The sequence below is a fragment of the Chlorocebus sabaeus genome, chromosome 6 (genome assembly GCF_047675955.1).
Source record: "Chlorocebus sabaeus isolate Y175 chromosome 6, mChlSab1.0.hap1, whole genome shotgun sequence".
NCBI lineage: Eukaryota > Metazoa > Chordata > Mammalia > Primates > Cercopithecidae > Chlorocebus > Chlorocebus sabaeus.
In genome coordinates this window covers 15,730,738-15,756,703 of record NC_132909.1, presented here as the reverse complement: position 1 = coordinate 15,756,703, position 25,966 = coordinate 15,730,738, and the positions used below count along the sequence as shown (strand labels likewise).

Here is a 25,966-nt window from a genome sequence, read left to right as displayed (position 1 = left end):
GGAAAGGACTGAAAGGAATGTTTACCAAGGGCTCATCAGGTACCAGGCTCTGTGACTAATGTCTTACACATGTTAATTTACTCTTCCACTGTCATTTTCTGATGCAGTAAGAGTCAGCCTTACACTGCAGATGAGGAAAGAGGCTGAGGGAGGTCAAATGAGGAACTTAGGGTCATCCAGCGACTTCATAGCAGAGCTAGTATGTTTCACTGTGGTTTGTGCAGACAGAAAAGTGAGATATGGAAGGAAGACAAAACGTACTTTTGTTGTGGGTAATATTGGGAAGCTGACCTGTATGAGACAGAATAATGGCCTCTTAAAAATGTTCACATCCGGGCAGGGTGTGGTGGCTCACGCCTGTAATCCCAGCACTTTGGGAAGATGAGATGGGCAAATCACGAGGTCAGGTATTCCATACCAACCTTGCCAACATGGTGAAATGCTGTTTCTACTAAAAATGCAAAAATTAGCCGGTCATGGTGGCGGGCACCTGTAATCCTAGCTACTTGGGAGGCTGACGCAGGAGAATCATTTGAACCTGGGAGGTGGAGGTTACAGTGAGCTGAGATCACCCCACTGCACTGTAGCTGGGGCAACATGAGTGAAACTGTTTCAAAAAAAAAAAAATCCACATACTAAGACTTGGAACACATACATTTATTTTCTTGGAAAAAGCACTGTTCAACGGTGATGCAGTTGATTATCTTCAGATGGAAAGCTTATTCTCGATTATCTGGGTAGCGCCCAGTATCATCATAAAGGTGCTTGCAAGTGAAAGACAGAGGCAGGAAGGTCAGGGTGAGAATGATACCGCCTGAGAGACTCCACTGGCCATTGCTTGCTGTGAACATGTGTGACAAGACAAAATTACAACTAATTTAGTTATATATGGAATTGGCTTTTATTTGTCATTTATGATTTGGGACAGCTCTCCCTCTACAGATACAGTGATGACTCCCCCTAGGCAATACAATAACATAACAGTGGGTTTTCTCAAATGCGGATCAGTAAACAAAGCCATAGAAATAAATTGATTGGTTAACATCAGAGTGCTTCATGTTACTTTTTTTGGTAAAAGTTAAAGCAGAGGGAACTTCCTGATTATGCTCACTCAGATAGACTGGAATCTTTATTTTACAGAAAAATATCATCTGTTTTGAGAGCGACCTGCTTCCTTAAATTTTCAGTGGCAGTGTATAATATCTAGCGTGTGTGGCTCTATTTTGGAGTGTCTGTACTCTCACTTAGGTGAGAATATGACCAAAACTTAAAGAATTACCATTAGTCTCAATAAAAGTAATTTTGGGCTTCCATCATTTCTTTTCTTTTCTTTTTAATTTCCTTTGTCTTTTACAAATTTTTTTAATACTTTCTGTTCTAGGGTACATGTGCACAACGTGCAGGTTTGTTACATATGTATACATGTGCCATGTTGGTGTGCTGCACCTGTTAACTCATCATTTACATTAGGTATATCTCCTAATGTCCTAATGCTTTCCCTTCCCCTCCACCCACCCCACAACAGGCCCCAGTGTATGATGTTCCCCATTCCCCATCCTGTGTTCAAGTGTTCTCATTGTTCAATTCCTACCTATGAGTGAGAACATGCGGTGTTTGGTTTTCTGTTTTTACAATAGTTTGCTGAGAATGATGGTTTCCAGCTGCATCCATGTCCCTACAAAGGACACAAACTCATCCTTTTTTAAGGCTGCATAGTATTCCATGGTGTATATGTGCCACATTTTCTTAATCCAGTCTGTCATTGATAGACATTCGGGTTGGTTCCAAGTCTTTGCTATTGTGAATAGTGCCACAATAAATATATGTGTGCATGTGTTTATAGCAGCATGATTTATAATCCTTTAGGATTATAAATATGTGTGTCTCTGCACATGAGCTAGGTCTTCTGAATACAGCATGCTGACGGGTCTTGACTCTTTATCCAATTTTCCAGTCTGTGTCTTTTTATTGGACCATTTAGCTCATCTACATCTAAGATTAATATTGTTATGTGTGATTTGCATTTCTCTGATGGCCAGTGATGATGAGCATTTTTTCATGTGTCTGTTGGCTATATGAATGTCTTCTTTTGAGAAATGTCTGTTCATATCCTTTGCCCACTTTTTGATGGGGTTGTTTGTCTTTTTCTTGTAAATTTGTTTGAGTTCTTTGTCGGTTCTGGATATTAGCCCTTTGTCAGATGAGTAGATTGCAAAAATTTTCTCCCATTCTGTAGGTTGCCTGTTCACTCTGATGGTAGTTTCTTTTGCTGTGCAGAAGCTCTTTAGTTTAATTAGATTCCAATTGTCAATTTTGGCTTTTCCTGCCGTTGCTTTTGGTGTTTTAGACATGAAGTCTTTGCCCATGCCTATGTCCTGAATGGTACTACCTAGGTTTTCTTCTAGGATTTTTATGGTATTAGGTCTAACATTTAACTCTCTAATCCATCTTGAATTAATTTTTATATAAGGAGTAAGGAAAGGATCCAGTTTCAGCTTTCTACTTATGGCTAGTCAATTCACACCAGTTAGAATGGCGATCATTAAACAGTCAGGAAACAACAGGTGCTGGAGAGGATGTGGAGAAATAGGAACACTTTTACACTGTTGGTGGGATTGTAAACTAGTTCAAACATTATGGAAAACAGTATGGCGATTCCTCAAAGATCTTGAACTAGATGTACCATATGACCCAGCCATCCCATTGCTGGCTATATACCCAAAGGATTATAAATCATGATGCTATAAAGACACATGTACACGTATGTTTATTGCGGCACTATTCACAATAGCAAAGACTTAGAATCAACTCAAACGTCCATCAGTGACAGACTGGATTAAGAGAATGTGGCACATATAGACCATGAAATACTATGCAGCCATAAAAAAGGATGAGTTTGTGTCCTTTGTAGGGACATGGATGCAGCTGGAAACCATCATTCTTAGCAAACTATCACAAGAACAGAAAACCAAACAGCACATATTCTCACTCATAGGTGGGAACTGAACAATGAGATCACTTGGACTCGGGAAGGGGAACATCACACACCAGGGCCTATCATGGGGAAGTGGGATGGGGGAGGGATTGCATTGGGAGTTATTACTGATGTAAATGACGAGTTGATGGGTGCTGACGAGTTGATGGGTGCAGCACACCAACATGGCACAAGTATACATATGTAACAAACCCGCACGTTATGCACATGTACCTTAGAACTTAAAGTATAATAATAATCATAAATAATAAATATATATATTGTTATGTGTGAACTTGATCCTTTCATTGTGATGTTAGCTGGTTATTTTGCTCATTGGTTGATGCAGTTTCCTCCTACCATCGATGGTCTTTACATTTTGGCATGTTTTTGCAGTGACTGGTACTGGTTGTTCCTTTCCATGTTTAGTGCTTCCTTCAGGAGCTCTTGTAGGGCAGGCCTGTTGGTGACAAAATCTCTCAGCATTTGCTTGTCTGTAAAGGATTTTGTTTCTCCTTCACTTATGAAGCTTAGATTCGCTGGATAAGAAATTCTGGGATGAAAATTCTTTTCTTTAAGAATGTCGAATATTGACCCCCACTCTCCTCTGGCTTGTAGAGTTTCTGCCGAGAGATCTGCTGTTAGTCTGACGGCTTCCTTTTGTGGGAAACCCGAACTTTCTCTCTGGCTGCCCTTAACATTTTTTCCTTCATTTCAACTTTGGTGAATCTGACAATTATGTGTCTTGGAGTTGCTCTTCTCAAGGAGTATCTTTGTGGCATTCTCTGTATTTCCTGAATTTGAATGTTGATCTGCCTTCCTAGGATGGGGAAGTTCTTCTGGATAATATCCTGCAGAGTGTTTTCCAACTTGTTCCATTCTACTAGTCACTTTCGGGTAGAGGAATCTGATGTAGATATGGTCTTTTCACATACTCCCAAATTTTCTGGAGGCTTTGTTCATTTCTTTTTACTCTATTTTTCTCTAAACTTCTTTTCTCGCTTCATTTCATTCATTTGACCTTCAATATCTGATACCCTTTCTACCAGTTGATCGAGTTGGTTACTGAAGCTTGTGTATTTGTCATGTAGTTCTCGTTTCATGGTTTTCATTTGTATCAGGTTGTTTAAGGACTTCTCTACATTGGTTATTCTAGTTAGCCGTTCGTCAAATCTTTTATCAAGGTTTCTAGTTTCTTTGCACTTGGTTTGTACTTCCTCCTTTAGCTCGGAGAAGTTTGATTGTCTGAAGTCTTCTTCTCTCAACTCATCAAAGTCATTCTCTGTCCAGCTTTGTTCCATTGCTGGCAAGGACCTGCATTCTTTTGGACGGGGAGAGACACTCCGAGTTTTAGAATTTTCAACATTTCTGCACTGCCTTTTCCCCATCTTTGTGGTTTCATCTACTGTTGGTCTTTGATGATGGTGACATACAGATGGGGTTTTGGTGTGGATGTCCTTTCAGTTTTTGATAGTTTCCCTTCTAACAGTCAGGACCCTCAGCCACAGGTCTGTTTGAATTTCCGTGAGGTCCACTCTAGAACCTTTTTCCCTGGGTATCAGCAGTGGAAGTTACAGAAGAGTGAATATTGCTGAACAGCCAATGTTGCTGTCTGATCATTGCTCTGGAAGCTTCATCTCAAAGGTATACCCGGCCATGTGAGGTGTGGGGTGTCAGTCTGCCCCTAGTGGAGATGTCTCCTAATTAGGCTACTCAGAAGTCAGGGACCCACCTGAGCAAGCAGTCTGTCCGTTCTCAGATCCCAAACTCCATGCTGGGAGAACCACTACTCTCTTCAAAGCTTTCAGACAGGGACATTTACATCTGCAGAGGTTTCTGCTGCCTTTTGTTTGGCTATGCCCTGTCCCCAGAGGAGGAGTCTACAGAGGCAGGCAGGCCTCCTTGAACTGCGGTGGGCTCACCCAGTTCAAGCTTCCTGGCCACTTTGTTTACCTACTTAAACCTCAGCAATGGCAGGTGCCCCACCCTGAGCCTTGCTGCCGCCTTGCAGTTAGATCTCAGACTGCTGTGCTAGCAATGAGGGAGCCTCGATGGGCATGGGACCCGCCAAGCCAGGTGCAGGATATGATCTCCTGATGTGCCGTTTGCTAAGACCCTTGGAAAAGCACTGTACTACGGTGGGAGTGACCTGATTTTCCAAGTGTTGTGTGTCACAATTTTCCTTGGCTAGGAAAGGGAATTCCCTTCCCCCTTGTACTTCCCAAGTGAGGTGATGCCTCACCCTGCTTCCACTCTCATTTGTTGGGCTGCACCCACTGTCCTGCACCCACTGTCCAAGATACCCCAGTGAGATGAACCTGGTATCTCTGCTGGAAATGGAGAAATCACCCGACTTCTGTGTTGCTCACGCTGGGATCTGGAGGCTGGTGCTGTTCCTATTTGGCCATGTTGGTGCCACACCCCCACTTTTCTTTTTTTTTAATGGAGTCTCGCTCTGTGGCACAGGCTGTATTGCAGTGACATGATCTCGGCTCACTGCAGCCTCTGTCTTCCAGGTTCAAGTGATTCTCCAACCTCAGCATCCAAGGTAGCTGGGATTATATTGTGGTATCTGGCCAGCAGCCCACAATGCAACAGGCCTCTTTCTTTGTTCCCAGGTGGATTGCCAGGTCAAGAAATAAAACACACACACATGATAGTGAAAGCTGGGTCCAGGGGAGGTCATTGCCTTCTGGTCCTGTGATGCCACCAATACACTAGATATACCAGCATTTATTATTAAGTTTAGTGAGGGCGGGGGTAGGTTAGTGAGGGATTCATGGTCGTTTGATTTTGAGGTGAGATGGTTACATGGGGATGAAGTAATTCTTTAACATAACATCAGTATGCAGAAGTACAGTATACAGAGATAAGAATTTACAACATAGTGTGGGCATCAGCAATTTCTAACACAGTTGTAAAACAGAAACACAGTCTATCTATATCCTATGATTAGCAAGATATTAATCAGCAGTTTAGGCATGATACAAACCAACTACAATAGAATAAATCAAAGAAGAAGCCAGAAGAGTCTAATCATTTTAACCAGGCAGCACATTTGTTGATTTTTACAACTGAGTCTCTATAATACCCGATGTATTTATCCATGTGCAACAAGAAGTGTCAGAAACTGCACAGACTCCCACTTGTTAGCTGCTAGAGAGCAATTCTATTTTCTAGCATTGCATGTCTATGTTAAATTAAAACAGAGAGTGAGAAGAACAGGCAAGTATAGAAGTAGAAGCCTAAAAAAAAAACTCCATACATTTGAGGAAAAAGTTGAGTTAAAGATGCAGCTAAGGGCAGTTTTTGGTGGGCTAAAGGCCAGGGGTGGTGGCTCACGCCTGTAATCCCAGCACTTTGGGAAGCCAAGGCGTGTGGATCACCTGAGGTCGGGAGTTCGAGACCAGCCTGACCAACAGGTAGAAACCCCGTCCCTACCAAAAATACACAATTAGCCTGGTGTCATGGCACATGCCTATAATCCCAGCTACTAGGGAGGCTGAAGCAGGAGAATCACTTGAACCCAGGAGACGGAGGTTGTAGTGAGCCAAGATTGTGCCATTGCACTCCAGTGTGGGCAATAGGAGAGGAACTCCATCTTTAAAAAAAGTGTGTTTGATATCACATATCTGACACTGTTAACTTACTCTCAGAAGCTACGTCTTGTGAAATCCTAAGTACAGCATTATTTTGGAAAGCAAAGGAGACAGGCATAAGCAAGGACAAATTAAGAGAGGTAAGAGTCTCATCATGATTGATAGTCTTGTTCTGACATCTTGAGAAAAGCTGTCCACAGTGTAACGTCATCAACTTGCTGTCGTGGTTTGCAGTTTAAGTGTCTCTAAGTTATGGTGTTGAACATTTGGTGAGCTCTGAAGGGCCCACACCTCAGACACGAGGGTTTTCCCATGAAAATTACATTGAGTTGTCCACCTCTAGCTTATATGGCTTCAGGAACAGAGCTGTTCCTGTTCTTAATGATTTCATTGGAGAAAAATGAATTGGAAGAACTAAAACAATTCAGGGTCCAGTCCAGTCTACCAATGGATTATAAATACTCAAAGATAATGAACAGTGGTTCAATATGGTAACAGGTGTACCACAGTTTTCCTTTTCAAAATAATTTCTCTATATAGGGGTCTCTGTTTTTACCAAGGATAATCCCAGTAGGATGAATTTGTTTGCAAAATAGGTTGAGTCTCACTGAACATGCCTAGATTTTTTACCTAAATGCAGCAAGAGTAGCAAGGGACCATAGAGGCTCTTTTTAAACTTTGCTTTGCTAGAAGTTTTATAAGACTCTCAGATTAAACTTTCAAAAACCTCTTGAGACTAGGAAGCCAAACCAAGGCCAATTTGAGACTTTCCCTGCATTCCCTATGGGTTTATTCTATGTATATTCTCAAATACAACATCCCAGTCAAAGCCTTAGTAATATAACCAATGTTTTCAAATGTGTCCTCTTATAAAGAGAGTAGATTCTTACTGAACTTGTGCAAATAACTTTATTACCGTAAGCATATGAATACTCATGAATAGTTTCCCAATTCTGGGGCACTCAGATTCGGAGCAAAAGCAAATGTTTCCATTTTTGTTTACAAAAGTATACTTTATCACATTGCTGTAAAGTATAAATAGCTTAAAAGAGAAAGTTCACAAATCTGGAGATTAAAACATTCAAAAAAGCAGCACATTCTCAAATAAAAAATTATGAAAACGTTATCATTTTGATTATTTAGCCCAATAAAACAGATGATTTTTTTCTTCCTTGTCATAAATTTCATGAAGGTATCAGACTGTTCATTAAAATTTTGAAAGTTCTCAGAGAGTCCAGTGGTATGATCTTGAAGTTATCAGAAACTTGTATTCAAGAGTCATTGTCAGAGTCTTTTCTACATATCTCCTTAAAGAAAAAGCAATTTTGGACTGTAGCTGATTATAAATACTTCAAGGAAGAATCAAAGCAACTGTCTGGGAATGACAAAGACTTATAATGACTATGGTTAAAAATCTAATGAGGTTTTTGTTAGGTTGATTGTGGTAAAGACACAGCTCACATAGAAATCTAGTTACTCCTATGGTGTATGACACTATGACTGATAACATATTCAATTTCCAGAAATTTCAAATAGTTTTTAGAATACTAATTTTTTTAAACTTTTTCATTTTTATTTTTATTTTTTTGAGATGGAGTCTCGCCCTGTCACCCAGGCTGGAGTGCAGTGGCACGATGTCTGCTCACTGCAAGCTCCGACTCCCAGGTTCATGCCATTTCCTGCCTCAACCTCCGGAGTAGCTGGGACTACAAGCCCCTGCCACTATGCCTGGCTAATTTTGTTTTTGTATATTTAGTAGAGCTGGGGTTTCACCATATTAGCCCGGATGGTCTCGATCTCCTGACCTCATGATCTGCCGTCTCGGCCTCCCAAAGTGCTGGGACTAGAGGCGTGAGCCACCGCGCCCAGCCTAGAATATTCATATTATCAACATTCCCATAAATATTATTTAGAGAAGGTTTAGCATCCCTTTTCACTCATTTGAACATGTTTTATATATATTATAACATACCAAATAAGGTGGCTTTTCCATTCAGCTTCTGTTTCCCAACTGGATCACTGAGTTCTTCGTGTAGCCCATTAACAATTAGGGCCGAAAAGTATAGTCTTATGTACATTGAAAAAGGTCCTTAGGTAATTCCTTTTTAAGTATTTTTAATGACTTTTTAACTAATTCCTTTAGAAGTAATTCCTTTTTACTTACTTTTTAAGTAATTCCTTTAGAAGTAACATCAGGTACTTCTACCTGAAAATCATTGATTTAGTTTCAAGTTCTACCTATTACAACAAGAGTTCTCCATCCTCTTTACATGTTTGTAGTGTCAGGGAAGACTTAAAAATTGCCGGTGCCTGGGTCCCTCACCAGACCTTTAAACTGGAACTAATACGTGGGGCTCGAGCATCCACTTTTAAAAATGTTTTCCAGTGATTCCAATGTGTAGCTATATTTCCCATCAGATTTCTCTGGTTTCTTGTGGCCTTCACTTTTTTTCTATTTTGGTATCATGATTATTTTCAGGTCTCATTTCCTGTCTTAGGCTTTATGTCTCCTGGGGTAGAGACCTTGCCTTCTTCATTTCTGTATCTTTTTGGAACACGTGAATTGGTCATAGGCAAAGGTCTCAATCACACATATGTTGTGTTCTGAGTCTCAGGTTCACAGGCTAATCCTAAAGTCTTTGTTCTGCACAAGGTCAGAGATTACTTGTGATGAAGGTTGTGGTTAATTCTGTAGTGCAGATGGTGGAGGGAGTTCACCCTGTGTTTAGACATAGCATTGGAAATAAGAATGTTATGTTATGTCTATGTGGGTGAAGGGGCAGAGATGTGTCAGAGGACAGTTCTAACTAGGATGGAGGAATTATACTAGGAAGTAGAGGTAAAGGTAGTGAGAAGGATTAATAAATAGAAAAAAATGTGAACTTACCAAATAGGCTAGAGTAGATGCCTGGAGATTCCTGATTAAGTGAATTAACTAGATTTTAGGAAGGTAATGAGGCAGTCGTATGCAAGGAAGGTTTCAAAGTCTGGAGGCAAAAAGTCAAGCAACACTTTGAGAAGTGGTTGAGCTTTATGGGGATGGAGAGAATTACACTATTGAGAGATGTAAAAAATAATGAAGAGGGTTTCACAATGTGAAATTGTGTTTCTCATTTGAACGAGCAGAGGCTGGAGATAATTATATCTAAAAGACAGTGGGGTACAGGGAGCATAAAGGCCAGGGAGAAAGGGAACTGCAGGAATTAGTGTTGAGAAGCAGGAGTTTGGTGGAGGAAGGAGGAGATCCAGTCCCAGATACAGGCAAGTAAGTCTTTTCCCTCTCCCAAGCATGGCAGTCAGCCCTTCAGGAAATGGGACAAGAGAAAAGGCCATCATACCTGCCAGTTTTCCCAAAATACAGAAATGACATCACGGCTGCTATATCAGATTAAGGCCAGGATGGATGTCCTAATACTACAGGAGCTGTCATGGAAAGAAAAGCAAAGAAAAGAAGGAATGGAGTTGATGTTATTTTACAGGGGGGAGCCTCAGGAACAAGCATGTAACATGAGGTACTCTATAATTGTTTCTTCAAGGAATACATTATTTCTGTTGGAAAGTTGATGGGAGATGATTATATTCTTGCAGTTTTTTTCCCCTCTCACCATGTTTCTTGGTTGGTGATCAGTCCTCTGTCAATTCTCTACTGCACTCAGATATTTCAGAAAACTTTCAGATGTGAGAAAGGCTGATTGCTACTTTCTATGTCATTAGAACTTTAGACCTTTCCACCTTTTCATGGTTGCATCTTTTTCTCAGTGTCTCTGTTGTGGCAGCCATGAATCAGACCCTGCCAGGTCTCCATGCCAGGGACCTGATTGACAGAAGGCCCAGGGCAGTGCATTTCAAATTCACCACCTCCTTTGCACAGAAAGCTTCTTTCCCACAGGCTCCCAGCAAGGGCGTGAAAGCAATCCTAGTTCTCTCAGGCTCTCTTTATCTTTAATGGGTGACTGGCTGGAGGACTCCCCATCAGCCGTCCAAAAATTCTCTTAGAACTGCATTGATACCTAAAACTTCTTTCTCTTTCTTTTATACAGGAGTCTGCTTTGCATAGTGGTCTGTGGGTTCTCCCATACTACCTTCATGCCTGCCCCACATTCCCTCACAGGTGTCTTCCATGATAAATTATCTCATATGTCCAATCCCAACCGGGATGCATCTCAGTTGGTAAAAAGTAACATACCAGTCTTGATTCTTTGCACTTAGCTTTTTTCCTTTCTCTCCCACAAGTAGTCAGTCACCATGTCCTAGTGTTTTATGTGGTACCTCTTTTTCTATATATATATGGAAATAGGTACTGTTGAGGGGCACGTCCTATGTGCCAGGTCCTGTGATAATACTTTACCTGTACCTCATTTAATTCACAGAGTAACCCTGTCAGGTAGACATTATTTCCATTTTGCCAATGAAAAGACACAAGCTTAGAGTAGTGTAAAATCTCTCCTGGTGTCATATGGCTAGTAACAGGTGGATCTGAGATTTGATTTTAGGACTATTTGACCTCAAGGCTAATGATGATGGTAGTAATATAGCAGCTGACATTGGTTCGTCTGTGTGTGGCATCTTGTTTCATTGACTACATGAAACCTTTAAAAGAATGGTATGAACAAGCTCTCTCCTACTTCAGGATATGAAAGAAGAACAAACTAAACCCAAGCACAGTGATTGAAGGACACAATACGGATTAGAGTGGATAAAAATAAAATGGAGAATGGAAAAAGAATAGAGGAAATTAATGAAACCAAAGTTGATTCTTCAAAGTAAAATCAACAAAATTGACGACCATTAACTAGACTGACTAAGAAAAAAAGAGAGAAGATTAAAATTACTAAAATCAGAAATGAAAATGGAGTCCGAACATGGTGGGTCATCTTTTAATCCTAGCATTTTGGAAGGTCACAATGGGAGGATTTCTTGAGGCCCGGTGTTTTGACCAGCATAGGTAACCTGGGGAAACCCTCCCTCTACAAAAAAACTTAAAAACCAATTAGCTGGGCATGGTGGCATGCATCTGTAGTCCTAGTATCTTGGGAGGCTGAAGAAGGAGAATTGCTTGAGCCCAGGAGGTTGAGGCTGCAGTAAGCCATAATCACACCACTGTATTTCAGCCTGGGCTGGCCTACAAAGTGAGAGCCTGTCTCTCTCTCTTAAAAAAAAAAAAAAAAAAGAAAAAAAAAAAGTAAAGTAAAGAAACAGAAAATGAAGTGATTACTACCAATTCTAATAAAATAATGATTATGAAAGTACTGTAAATAATTGTATGCCAATAAATTGGATAACCTAGATGAAATAGATAAATTCCTAGAAAAACACAAAAATATGAATAGAACTATAATTAGTAATAAGATTGAATCAGTAAAAGCATTTGATGAAATTCAGTATTTTTTTGTAATGAAAGCATTCTGACTAAGAATGGAAGGAAACCACCTCAACATGAAGGTAATACGGGAAAAACCCAATGCTAACATCATACTCTGTGGAGAAAGACTGAAAGGTTTCCCTGTATGAGCAGGAACAAGACAAAGACGCTGCTTTTGACACTTCTATTCAATGTAATATTGAAAGGTTTAGTCAGAAAAATTAGGTAAGATTTTTAAAAAGACATTCAAATTGGAAGAAAGGAGTAAAATTATTTCTGTTCACAGATAACTTGAACTTATATGTAGAAAATCCTAAAGATGGAACAAACCTATTAGAATTAATAAATGAATTCAGTAATGTTGCACAATACAAAATCAACATTCAAACATCAGTCGTATTTCAATACACTAACAATGAACAATCTGAAGGGAAATTAAGAAAAACAATTTAATTTGTATTAATATCAAAAAGAATAAAATATTTAGGAATAAGTTTAACCAAAGAGGTGAAATGAATATACCTGAAATCCATAAAATATTGCTTAATGATGACATCAATAAAATGAGAGACATTTTGTTTTCATGAATTAGAAGACTCACTGTTGTTAGGACAGTGCTACCCAAAGTGAGCTACAGATTCAATACAATTCCTTCAGAATCTCAGTGACATTTTTACACTAAAAGAAAAATCCGTCCTAATATTTATATTAAATCTCAAGACTCTAAATAGACAAACAACTTTGAAGAGGAAGAATGAGGCTGGAGGACTCACACTTCCTGATGTCAGCATTTACTACAAAGCCCCAGTAACCAATACAGTGTGGTACTGGCATAAAGGAAGATGTAGAAATTAATGAGATAGAACAGAGAGCCCAGAAAGAAATACTTACACATATGGCCAAATGATTTTCATCGACTGTGCCAAGATCGTTCAATGGGGAAAGGACAGTGTTCTCACCAAATGATATTGGGAAAGCTGGATATCCAAGGGCAAGAATGAGTGGAACCTTTACCTAACACCATATACAAAAATTAACCCACAATAGATCAAAGATCTAAATGTAAGAGCAAAATCTATACAACTCTTAGGAGGAAACATAGGAAAAAGCTTCATGATATTGGATTTCACAATGATTTCTTGGCTGTAACAACAAAAGCATAGGCAACAAATAAAATGGATAAATTGAACTTCATAAAAATCAAAATCTTTTATATATTGAAGAACATTATCAAGAAAGTAAAAAGGCCACCCATGAAATGAGAAAAATAATTGCAAATTATGAGTGTGAAAAGAAATTAATTTCCAGAATACATGAAAAACTACAAGTCAACAACAGCAAACATCCAGAAACCCAATTAAAAAATGAACAAAGGATTAAAATAGAGTTTTCTCCAAGGAAGATATGCAAATATCCAATAAGCCCATGTAGAATTCCTCAGCGTCATGAATACATAGAGATATGCAAATCAAAACCACAATGTGACACCACTTCACACACTTTAGGATGGCTTTGATAAACAACAATGACAACAACACAAAACAACAAGTGTTTTCAAATAGATGGAAAAATTGGAGCTCTAGTGCATTGCTGATGGGAATGGAAAATGTTATACCCACTGTAAAAAGTGGTGTGGCTGTTTCTCAAAAAATTAAACAATAAATTACCATTCGACCCAGCAATTCCACTTCTGGACATACTGCCTATAGAATAGAAGGAAATTTGAACAAATATTTGCACATTGATGTTCAGAGAAGCATTACTCACAGTAGCCAAAAAATGGAAACAACAGAAAAGTCCACTGAAAGATAAGAGGGTAGGCAAATGAGGTATATCTATACATCAAAATGTTATTCAACCTTAACAAGGAATAGAATTCCAATACATCATGCAAAGTGGATGAACCTTGAAGACATTATGCTCACTGATATAAGCCAGACACGAAAGGATAATTCTTCTATAATTCCATTTATAAAAGATAGAATAGCCAGTTACATAGAGACAGAAAGTAGAATGGTATGTGCTAAGGCATAGGGGGAGAAGAAGTGAGAGTTACTGTTTATAGGGTATAGAGGTTTAATATGGTAAAAGGAAAAAGCTCTGGAAATGGATAGTGTGATGGTTACACAACACTAAATTGCACATTTAGAAATAGTTAATGATAAGTCTTAATATTAATACATATAAAGTGTCCTGGTAGTCTTACACTCTATAAATACACACTTTTTTCATTGCCCCTTTCCTGCCATGCAGAGCCCCAGAGGTGAATCTCCCTATTTACTCAAGTGTGCATCACTCACTGTCCTCTGTGCTGTGTCCCACATGCAGTGCCCACAGCCTCATAGAGCCTGTGACTTCAGAGCCAGGACATAACTCAAGAGTCTGCCCCGAGGTTCCCTCTCTTCTTAATTCCCTGCAGCCTAGGCTTCACTTCAACTGGCAGCTCGATTTAGCTGAATTCAGAACAGGCCACCAGGGCTCTTTCTCCATACATGCTGGTCTCACCCCAGGTGGAGTCAGACAGGGCCAGTCACCAGAGAACCCCAGAGCAAAGAAGGGAGCAGTCTGAGTTGCTCCCCCCTCATCCAAGGGGCTTCCTCCTCTCATTTGGGGAAAAAATGTGAGCTTGTTTCAAAACCTCGGATGTTCCCTGTAGCTCATGGAGTAGGTAAAAGAAAACAAAGACGTGGTGGACAGGGATGTGTGGCTGACAGCAAGAAGCAACTTGATCTTGAGGACTCTCCTTCTTGTCCCTCTGTGAAGCCTCTTCCACCACATAGGGCTCAGGGCTGACAAAGCCCCCTCCCTACCTTTCTCAGGCTGGACACAAGGTCAGCCATGAGAAAACAGAAAAACAAGGAGAAGAGAGTCTGTAGAGACAAATTGGGAGGGTTCAGGAGGAGAATTTAGGATTTGCTTCTACCCATGGGGCACAGGCTGGGAATAAAAATGTTTTCCTGACTCTTCTCTGAAAGCCAGATAGACTCAACCTAAAACCCTGTTGACAATGATGCAGGGATCCACTTACCTAAGACTCTGATCCTCTTGAATGTGGAACGTTCCCTGCCAGTGGCTGAGTTACAAGCAGAGCAACGATAGATCCCACTATGCTCTGTAGTAATTTGGGGGATAGAGAGCTCTGGTCCTGATTGCAGAAATTTCCCATTAATCATCCAACAATACTCTGCCGGTGGGTTAGAGTCCGTGAAGTAGGACAAGTAGAGGGTTGTTCCTGAATGGTATTAGGTACGTGCAGGCAAAATCCTGGGGACGTGTGGACCATCTAGAGTAAAGAGAATAAAGCCACAGGTGATGTTGTCCGAGGGAAGGGGATACTCCTGGTCTCTTAAAGGGACACAGTGTCCTTCTGAGTCAAGACGCACCCTCAAGGCCCAGCCAAAACCCTTCTGTCTTCACTGAGACAAGGCCTGAGGTATTCACCTGTTCCTCCCATCACAGGCTGTAGACCCCAAGTCTCCCATGATGAGCAGCCCCTCCCCTTATATTCTTGGTTAAGGCTGTGCCTACCCAGATTTCCCCAGGGCAGGGAGTCATGGTCAGCTCGGGTGTCCAGAAATAAAATGTCTGTACTTGAACCTGAGAGACTGAGATGCCTGGCCTCTGGTTGTTTGGATTTTAGCTGGTGGCCTGGCCCACCAAAGATACAAAGGACATCTAGGGTGACTGGGTCACTGCAGATGCTACCAACTCGGTCCCATATTTCACATTCATAGGGTCCTGTTTCATTTCTTATGACATTGCTTAGAATAAGGATCCTGTTTTTACCGGGTTCCTTTAGCCTAGGACTGACCGGGAGGCTCTGACCGTTTACCCTCCACAAGTAGGTGTAGCCCTGAGTCTTAGGTTCACAGCTTAAGGCTACAACATTCTTATTCTCCATGGGATTGAAGTTGTTGCTGGTGATATAGGGCTTGGACAGCTCCGCTGTGTGGATAACAGAGAGAAGTTTTTCCTGTGTGACCCCTTTGATTCCTCCACAGGCATCCTTCAATCAGAGTTAACATCTCCCACCTCTCAGCCCACCCGAGTTCTTGAAAGTCAATAGCTGGTGCGTGTGTCATAAGACAGATGCATGATGATCTAAGGGCTCAAAGACTGTGAGGCTACCTGCTCTGTCTTAGGGAAGCACAGACTTTCTCAACTGTGAATTCATCAGCAGTGTTGGGTCATGGACAGACACATCAGTGGGAGTCACAGCCCCTGGCACCCCTCCCAGTCCCTCTCCAATGAACTGACTGGCTGGCTCACCTTGGGTTCCTTACCTGGAATGTGCAACTGCTGAGTCCCTTCCAAATTCCATCCTACTTTGCCCCCCTAGATGTGATTTCTCTACAGCTTCCATTTCCAAGGACATTCTAGAGATGAGTAATAATGGGACTTCCCATTGTCCTGAAACCCTGAAGATACTGAGCAGCCTGGCCTGGGACTGGATGTTTCAGCAGAAAGAAGACAGGGGAGACTAGAGTCAAGCCTGGAGGTCAGTTCAGTCATCAGGCCGTGGAGGCACAAGGTGGGGCAGTTTTCTGCAGGTGTTTCATGATGACTTACTTGAGCCAGTGACCTCCAAAGATAGAGCAGAGTGCAAGGAATGATCTAGAAAGAGTGAAGGGGACAGACAAGAGCTGGTGACCCTGGAGCAGAACCATGTTCCCTGTTCTGGGTTCTTTAAGTTTCCTCTCCTTCTGCAGAGGGCAGGTGAGGACTATGTGGATCTTTCCAGAAATACATGTGGATATTTGCAAATGCAGAACTGACTGGTGGAAAGGGTGGGAATGAACTGCTGGAAATCTGGTCCTCATGGACCATGTGTGTTTGATGGATATGAGACAAATTTGGGGAGAAGTTTTGCAAATATTTTCTTCCATTGGACATTCTACTCTCTGATCCCATGGGTTTGACTACTCTAGGGACCTCATGGAAGTGAATTCTAGAGTGAATCTGAGAAGATACTGCTGGTTGCCAGGAGCTGGGAGTGGGGAGAATCAGAAGTTGTTCATGTGTGTGCAGTTTCAGTTATGCACGACAGGGAGGTTCTAGAGATCTGCTGTACAGCTCGAGGCCTACAGTTCACACAGATTGAGTGTTTCTTATGCATAAGGCTTAGGACAAAAAGTGTTTTGGATTTCTGACATTTCTTGATTCTGAACTCTTTGTCATATACTTACTGGTTTAGCATCCCAAATCTGAAGGATTCAAAATCTAAAATGCTCCAGTGAGCATTTCTTTTCAACATCAGATTACTACGCCAAAGTGGGAGGTGATAGGCCAAATACATTCCTGCCCTTTTTTTTCTCTCACCATGATTCTAGCTTGGTAATTAGTTTTTAGTCAGTTCCATACTGGCCAAGCTGCACTCATATATTTTTGAAGGCTTTGGGATGTGAGAGAGGCTGATTGCTACTTTCTATGTCATCAAAACTTTCCATCTTTTCATTGTTGTATCTTTTTCTCAGTAACTCTGTTGTGGCCATCATTAATAAGAGCCTGTCAGGTCAGATTTAATACAGATTTTTGTATATCTGCAAAAAAAATGTTACTGGGATTCTGGTAGGGGGTGCATTGAATCTGCAGCTCACTTTGGGTAGTATTGCCATCCTAACAATATTGATTTTTCCAATCCATGAAAATGAAATGTCTTCCCATATATTGATGTCATCTTTAATTTCTTTCAGTAATGTTTTGGAGTTATCAGGGTATAACACTTTGACCTCTTTCGTTAAACTTATTCCAAAATATTTTATTCCTTTTGATGTTAATGTGAATTGAAATTCTTTTCTTAATTTCCCTTCAGATTGTTCACTGTTAGTGTATAGTCTAAAGAATGATCAAGAAAGAATCAAGGGGACAAGCAAAAGCTGGTGGTTTTGAAGCAGAAACATATTCCCTGTCCTGGGTTTTTTATTTTCCCTCTCCCTTAGCAGAGGGCAGGTGGCTCTTCCCTGATAGGCAGATAGGCTTCACTGGAAAACATATTGCCAGTGCTCCAGGGATCCACTTACAAGGGACTACGATCCTTTTTATTATGAGATTTGTCCCACCAGCGGCTGAGTTATGGATGAAACAGACATAGACCCCTGTATGTTTTAGTGATCTGGGGGATAAAGAACACTTGTGCTGATTGCTGGAACATCCCATCAATCAGCCAAGAATGCTCTGCCAGTGAGTGAGAGTCTGTGAGGCAGGAGAGCTTGGGGACTTCCCATGTGTGCTAATAGGTGTATGAAGAAGAAATGGTGGGGGCATCCAGGCCATCTGGAGCAAAGAGAATAAAGGTACAGCTGATGTTGTCACAAGGAAGGGAAAATCCTGGTCTGTGGAAGGGCCACAGTGACCCTGTGAGCTAAGTCACAACACTGAACTCCCAGCCAAATCCCTGCTGTGTTCACTGATCTGGAGCCTGAGACATTCACCTGTTTTTCCCATAAAAGCTGTGGACCCTGAGTCTCCCATGACAGGAGCAGCCTCTTTTCTCCCTTTGCTGATCAAGCCAATGCCTACTCTTAGTAGTCATGGCCAGTTTTGATATCCAGGGGTAAAGGTCTCTGTACTTGCACCTGAGAGGGACTGGGAGGCCTGGTCTCTGGCCATGTGTATTTGGGATGGCAGTCTGGCTCACAGAGGAACAGAAGATACTCACAGAGGAGATTCAGGGTGACTGGGTCACTGTGGCTGGAACTCACTGGGTTCTTCATTTCACCTTCATAGGGTCCTGCAGTATCCTTTGTGACATTAAATAGAACGAGGGTCCTGTTGTTTTCGGACAGCTGCAACTTGCCACTGAAAGGGAGGCTCTGACCATTTATCCACCACAGGTAGCTTATGTCCTGAGTGTCAGGATCACAGGATAAGATCACAGTCTCTGTGGCCTCCCTGGGGTATAAGTTGCTGCTGGAGATGTAGGGCTTGGGAGTCTCCACTGTGCAGATAACAGAGAGAAGTTTGCCCTGTGTGGCACCTTTGATTCCTCCAAAGACATTTTTCAATCAGAGATGGCATTTCCCACCTCTCAGCGCACCCAAGTCCCTAAAAGCCCATGGCAGTTGTGTGTGTTACAAGACAGATGCATGGCAATCTGAGGGCTCAGAGATTGTGAGGCTGCCTGTTTAACGTGGGAGAAGCACAGACTTTCTCAAGTGTGAATTGAGCAGCAGCATTGGGTCATGGAAAGACATGGGACCAGCAGTCACAGCCCCTGGTGCCTCTCTGAGTCCTTCCCTCTCCAACTGCCTGCCTGGCCCACCCTGTGGTCCTCACCTGGAGCATGCAGTGCTGGAATCTTCTTAGTTTCAGTCTTACTTTGTCCCCCAAGGTATATTTTCTCTGCAGCTTCCCTTTCAAGGACATCCTAGAGATGGATGATGGAACTTCCCATTGTCCTTAAACCCTTTGGGTACTGGGAAGCCTGGCCTGGACTGGGTACTTCAGCAGAAATAACACAGGGGAGACCAGAGTCAAGCCTGGAGGTCAGTTCAGTCATCAGGCAGTGGAGCCACAAGGTGGGACAGTGAGTCCAAGGAATGACCTACGAAGAGTGAAGGGGACAGGCAAGAGCTGATAGCTTTGGACCAAGACCATGTTCCCTGTTCTGTGTCCATGATGTTCCCTTCCCCCTGTAGAAGGCAGGTGAGGACCATGTGGATCTTTCTAGAAATACATGGGGATGTTTGTAAATGTGGAACTGACTGGTGGAAAGGGCGAGCATGAACTGATGGTGGAAGTCTGGCCCCCATGGACCATATGTGTTTGGTGGCTATTAGAACAATATTTGGGAAGAAGTCTTGCAGATGCTTTCTCTCATTAGACATTCAATTTTTTGATTCTATGAGTTTGACTACTCTATGTACCTCATCTCAGTGGATTCCAGAGTGAATCAGAGAGTAGAATAGTAATTTCCAGGAGCTGTGGTCAGGTGAATAGGGCATTGTTCCATGGCTGTGTGGTTTCAGTTAGGCAGGTTGAGGATGTTCTAGAGATCTCCTGTACAGCTTCATGCCTATAGTTCATGCAGTTAAAGTGTTCCTTATGCAGAAAGTTTAAAACCAAGTGTTTTGGATTTCTAACTTTTTTTTTTTTTTTTTTTTTGGAATATTTGCAGTAGATGTACTGGGTCAGCATCCCACATCTGAAAAATTTAAAATCCAAAATGCTCCAGTGAGCACTTCTTTTTAGCATCACATCAGCGGTTAGAAGTGTTGGATTTTGGAGCATTTCAGATTTTGAATTTCCGGATTTGGGATGCTCAATTTGTAATACTGCAATTTTCCCAAAAAAAGTTCTCTGGAGTTTAGACCTCATGTTATGTTCTGACTCTAGTAACAAAAAATAAAAAATAAAAAATAAAAAATTGGAGGAAACATTAAAATGTTGTCATAAGTGGAAATTTTTACTGATGGTCCAAACATCTAAGATCAATTGCTGGTAAATTAGCAACTCCTTAAGTAGAGAGAATCCCGTTAAAAGGACAGAACTGGTCAGTGTGTCAATTACATAAAGGAGGAATGATGCCGAATTAAAAGAAGTGATGTGTGTTATGTTAGTAAATATAGAAAGAACTTCCTGTTTCTAATTTCTGTGCAGAGTTAGGAAAAATGGGGAGGAGCCCAGAACAGGTATGTGAGATGCTTACTTCATTTTCTCTTCACCTCAGAAAATACAACTCGAGTTTCAGTTTGTGTGAATTAGGAAGAGTCTAAGTGAGACGCCAATGGCTCATGTGTCCCCAACACGAAGAACCCACCTTATGAAAATGGCATCATCATGAGGAAACAGTTGTATGTGGCACAGGCAGTAAAACCACCAGATAGCACCCACCTGGCCACCTGCAACAGCTCCCTGAAACCACCAGTATTCCCATTACGTGTATGTTAGAGCCTTCGTAGTAATCCCACAACTACAAAGTTTAAATTGTCAATACAAAATGTTGAATATGAAGTAGAACATGTCGTTCCACTTTTTTCCCCCACTCTTTTGAACTTTCCTGTTTCACTTTTGGAAGTTTCTATTGACACATCCTCAAGCTAGGGATTCTTTCCTCAACTGTGTGGGGGGACATTGGCTTGAGATGAAGCCTGGCAGGAGTGCAACTCAAGGTGATTTCTGTGTCTTTCCTATTTCCTGGGAGGTGGGTCAGGCCACAGTGTTAGCAGGAAGGGAACAGAACAGTCAGCCTAGTTAGAGGGAGTGTCTGGGGGAGGCCTAAGGGTGGAGGAAGAAGCTGTGCAGGACAGGGTTTGCCAGTTAGAATGAAGTGGGAGGAAGATGAGGGACACAGAGAAGCAGAGAGAGGCAGAGACAGCATGGCAGTGAACAGTGGGGCCTACAGTGACTTCAGAGACCCCAAAGACCAGGTACCCCCAGTTCCACAGTCCAGGACTAGGGAACCCAGAAAACCCTCCAGTGACCAAAGAGCTTCAGAGTTAGACATGAGGTGGGGTGGCTTTAGGGGCAAGAGGTAGTGGGGACATGAAACATGGGTGTCAGCCTCTGAAGGACAAGGGACACGTGTGGCTAGAACTTCCTAGGATTCTGCATCCAAGATCCAGTCTCTAAAGAGGTTATGGATCATTCATTTCTTCATTCAATTCCTTCATTTGTTATGTGAGAGCTCCTGAGTGTGTGTCTCTCACTGGGCCTGTGCTGGTGCGGGGTGTGAGTGGGGAACGGAAACAAGGTCTTCTCCTTTATCCTGTTATGCCAGTGACATAGACACTTTGGGAAACAGAGGATATCAGGTTCAGTGATAGGAGTTAAGATCTGAGGGGGAGGCCTGGACATATTTTGCACTGACTCTGACGGTTGAGGCAGGTAATTTAGTTCTGGAGTGCAGACTAATCAGCTGACCATTTGCTCTCACTCCTGTGAGGTTTGGATGCTGAAGATGAGAGGATTTGAGCCAATAAATGACTATGGGGTCCTTGGAATCCAATAAGCCCTCACTTCTGGTGGAGGAGAGGATGGGCCTGTGGCTCCAGACAGACCTCATGTGACCCTGATCTGCCTTTTGTGTTTGTGTGACTCTGGTTCAGTGACTGTGCCTTCCTGTGCCTCAGTTTTCTCTCAGTCAAATAAGCTAAATGGCAAATGGACTGTGGCTTTTCATGCTATCAGTGAATAAATTGTAAATTCTTCACAGTCACCTGACCTAATGCTTGGCACAGTGGAGGTGTTCACACAAACAGCATTTATTATTATTCACTCCCATGAGAGAGCACCTTTAGGTCAGATCCCTGTGGACAAGCTGCTGCCAGGTACATTTTCTCTCTTCTGTTTCTGCTTCTGGGGACATTAGAGTTTCTATGGAGTGTCCTAAGCCTCATAAAGCAGTTGGCTGATGGCCTACAAAGCTTGCCTTTCTGTCCTCTCCGCTCTGAGTCTCAGGTGAAGAAAGCTCTGTCCTTCTCCAGATGAGGCTCTGAGGGCTGAGCCCTGGTAGTGAGCAGCTCCAGGAGACACAGTCCTCAGACAGCTGGTAAATCCTTGGTCCCAGTAAGCCCTGCCACAACTGAGCCATAGCACAGGCTCCTCAGCTTTATCTGGAGTAAGGATTTAGGGACAGGGGTCTGGGGTTGAGGCTTCTAGGGCTGAGCTTCTCTGAGAGTATCTTAGGGGGTCTCTTAGGCAAAGCCCTACTCAGTTCTCCAGGGTCTTTCTCAGGGTCAAGTTTATGAAGAGGGCATGAGGTTCTTGGCTGAGACTGATCTCCTCCTGCTGAGCAAACCCCCACCCCCCATCAGACTGTCCTTCCTGTGCAGCAAGTGTCTGCAGGGTCTGGAGGCAGGAAAGGAATTCTGATCTGTTGAAGTTTGTCTCCTCTGTGTGTGTCCTGCACTAAATGCCGAAACCACAACATGGGACATAACGCAGAGAGGGACGCAGGCGCACTGTAGGCCTGACCATCCTGTGTGTGCAAAGTAGAAGTGACCCCCGCCCCCCAACACCCAGGGATCATGTGGAATCACTCACGGTATAAGGTGAAATGTCCAGTTACTCCTTTAATCTTATCACCTCGCTTTATAATTTCTATGGTGTAGGATCCTGTGTCCTTCCGGGTGACATTGTGGATCAGCAGGGATGCATTGGAATATACTCTTTCTCATCCACTGTATGCAGGCCCAACTGTAATTTTTTTACTCTCTATTGCATATGCTATAATGAATTGGTGGTAGTTCCTTTCTTGCCCTTTGAACCAGACGTAGCCAGTAAGATTCTGGGGCAAATTCTGGACAAGTAGAAGAATATCTTTCCCCTCAGAAACTTTGGCTGGCTGGGCTTCAATCGTGACTTGGGCAGTGGTGGGCGGGTTCCAGAAGATGAAAAGTAATACTAGGAGGTGGAGAGAGCATCAGTCAATATTGAGACCTATGTATTGGGGTGAAAAGATGGGGCCCTTGGTACTGAGAAGATCTCTTCAATCATCAACCTTGAAGACACACACACACACACACACACATGCCCCTTTTGTGTGTGTGTGTTATTGTGTTTGTGTCCTACTGTCCTACTTGGTCAAGGTCAGTGGCACGACCCTCATTACTTCAACGCTTCTGACCTCGGCATTTTTCTCTTTGCAATCCTCTTCCCCAGAGGTCTGCACGGCTCCCTCCACACTGCCCTCAGGTTCTGCTCACATCAGGGCATCCTTAGACTTCTTTCCTGACACCTCCTTCAGAGACCCTGGGTCTTCCCTTTCTGACCTTTCCCTGCTCTGCTCTCTCCAGAACTCTTGTCAACACCTGACCTCACATTCTAGATCTCTTTGCTTGTCTGTCTTCCTCCCCATGAGAGCGTGAGTTCCGTGAGGGCAGGGACTTTTGTGATCTTGGTTGCACCCCAGTGCCTCAGAGAGGCTGTAGACTCCTGTACATGTGAGAGTTCCCAGGGCCCTCCATGCCCGGGGTGTTTTGTTTGGTTTTCTTCTTTGTTTCCCCAGTTGTTGAGGTTTTTTGCTGTGGACAATGTTTCATGCCCTGCTTATATTTTCATTTGAAGTGTCATCTGATAATAGTTATTATTATCATTTTTCAAAATGTGGTAACCAGTGATGATCAACCAGCAAAACAGAACACTTGAGATTTTCCTACCTCTTACCAATTCCAGTTCAATGTGATTTTCCTGTTTTGACCCCTATCCCTCTCTGGTATATTTTCCCCTATGCAGGCTCCAACAGAGCCTTCTCTCCTTTTTTTTTTTTGAGACGGAGTCTCATACTGTCGCCCAGGCTGGCGTGCAGTGGCGCGATCTCGGCTCACTGTAATCTCTGCCTCTCAGGTTCATGCAATTATCCTGCCTCAAATTCCCCAGTAGCTAGGATTACAGGAGCACACCACCACACCTGCTAATTTTTTGTATTTTTAGTAGAGACTGGGCTTCACTGTGTTGAGCAGACTGCCCTTGAACTCCTGACCTCATGATCGGCCCACCTCACCCTCACAAAGTGCTGGCTTATTTTATTTTTTAGAACCCCATCCTCTCCAGGAGACCACATCCAATCATTCTGCTTCCTCCTCCTGATCTCTCCCAGGAAGTTCTCTCCTCACCTGTGAGCAGGAGCTCCTTCCAGGTGATGTGCAGTGTGCAGGGAGGCCCTGAGAGGGGTCCCATGGCTTGTGCCGCCTGCGTGTTCTCCTCTGTAGAGATGAGCCTGAGATCCAGAAACTTTCTGAGCACGGCTATCAGCTGTGCTGTCCTTCCTCCTTCTGTGATGAGCCTCTTTCTGGGGCACGAGCACTTCTTAGGTTCATGGGTGGGGTCTGTGCCCAGGGCATCTCTCTGTCCCCTCCCCTCTCAGTCCTGCCTCCTTGTCCCTCCTTCTCTTTTTCCTTTTGTCTGTATATCAGGTCCCCGGGAATTGCGGAGGCTTCTGTCTTTTTCAGCAGTGATTCTGTCACCAAACCTCGGCACACACTGTGTGCAGAAACACAAACACACACACAAAAGAGACACGCACAGACACACACAGTCACACACATACCCTGTAGGTTGGGCAAGCACAGTCCCGGGCCTCAGCCTCCTGCTGTCCCTATGGCTCTGGGTCGCGTGCACATTCACGCCCTTTGCCCTCTTCAATCCCATCTGGCTCTCCCCTTCAGTGAAGGAGGCTGGAGCTCTACCAGGTCCGTGTCACAGGGACACCCCATTGTGCTGTGGGTGAGCTGTGTGTTGTCTGGTGAGAGGGACCCTTCCTTTCTCTAATTGTGTCCAGCTTGGCTGCAGATTCCAAGGATGAACATTCAGGACCTGGGTGTCCCAGAGGAAAGTGTCCTTCCTGGAGGTGTGCAGGGTGAATCTCTCATGTCTCTTGTGAGGAGAGGCCTGTGCTGGATACTCGGTGGGTGCTGTGAGTCCCATGGTCAAAGGGACAGTTCTCAGTCACTCTATTGCTCCCTGAGGACTGGTGGCTGAGCTGGGTCTCAGGGTTTCTCATTTCTTTTTCACCATTTTTGGTGTCATCTCTTCTCTGCCCATCTGATTGACCCCGTGGTGGTACAGGAGGAAGTGGGGAGTTACCCAGGAACCCCGTGGAAGATGGTTCCTTGAGACACACGAAGGGGAGCCTGGGACAGAGCAGGGGTTCAGAGCTGGAGAGATTCATCCCGACTTACTCCGTGGTCCTGATGGGCTCAGCCCTCCATGTGCTGACAAACCCAGGGGTCTGTCCTGAAAGTTTTCACCCGGCCAAGATGTTTTCTGTAGAGGAGGAACAGGCAGTCACCAGAGAGCCTGTCTGGAGGGACATTTCTCAAACCTGAGAAGGCGGGTGGGGGTGAGTTGTGTTCTGGGAGCAAAGAGCAATAATACCCCCTTCTCCTGGCAGGGACACAGGAGAGGTCTGTCTTCCCAAGGGACAGCCAGGGGCAGGTGGCTACATACTATGTGATGCCTGTGTGATCATCATACGGGCTCTGAGCACCACGGGGTGCAGCGGGCAGGCAGGTCACAGGGTGCCTCACTGATTCCCGGGGAGGCTGTGGGCCCTCAAGCAGCTGTTGTTCTGTGTCAGCGCTAGGCTTGGCC

General features: G+C 43.2%; 1 long non-coding RNA gene and 1 pseudogene across 1 annotated transcript in view; one reads left to right on the top strand and one right to left on the bottom strand.

Annotated features, from left to right (window-relative positions):
* Positions 1–25,966, top strand: part of LOC140711843 (uncharacterized) — a 480,768-nt gene that overhangs the window by 72,457 nt on the left and 382,345 nt on the right. The gene's annotated exons all lie outside the window — the stretch shown is intronic.
* On the bottom strand, positions 720–24,553 carry LOC140711948 (pregnancy-specific beta-1-glycoprotein 3-like; annotated as a pseudogene).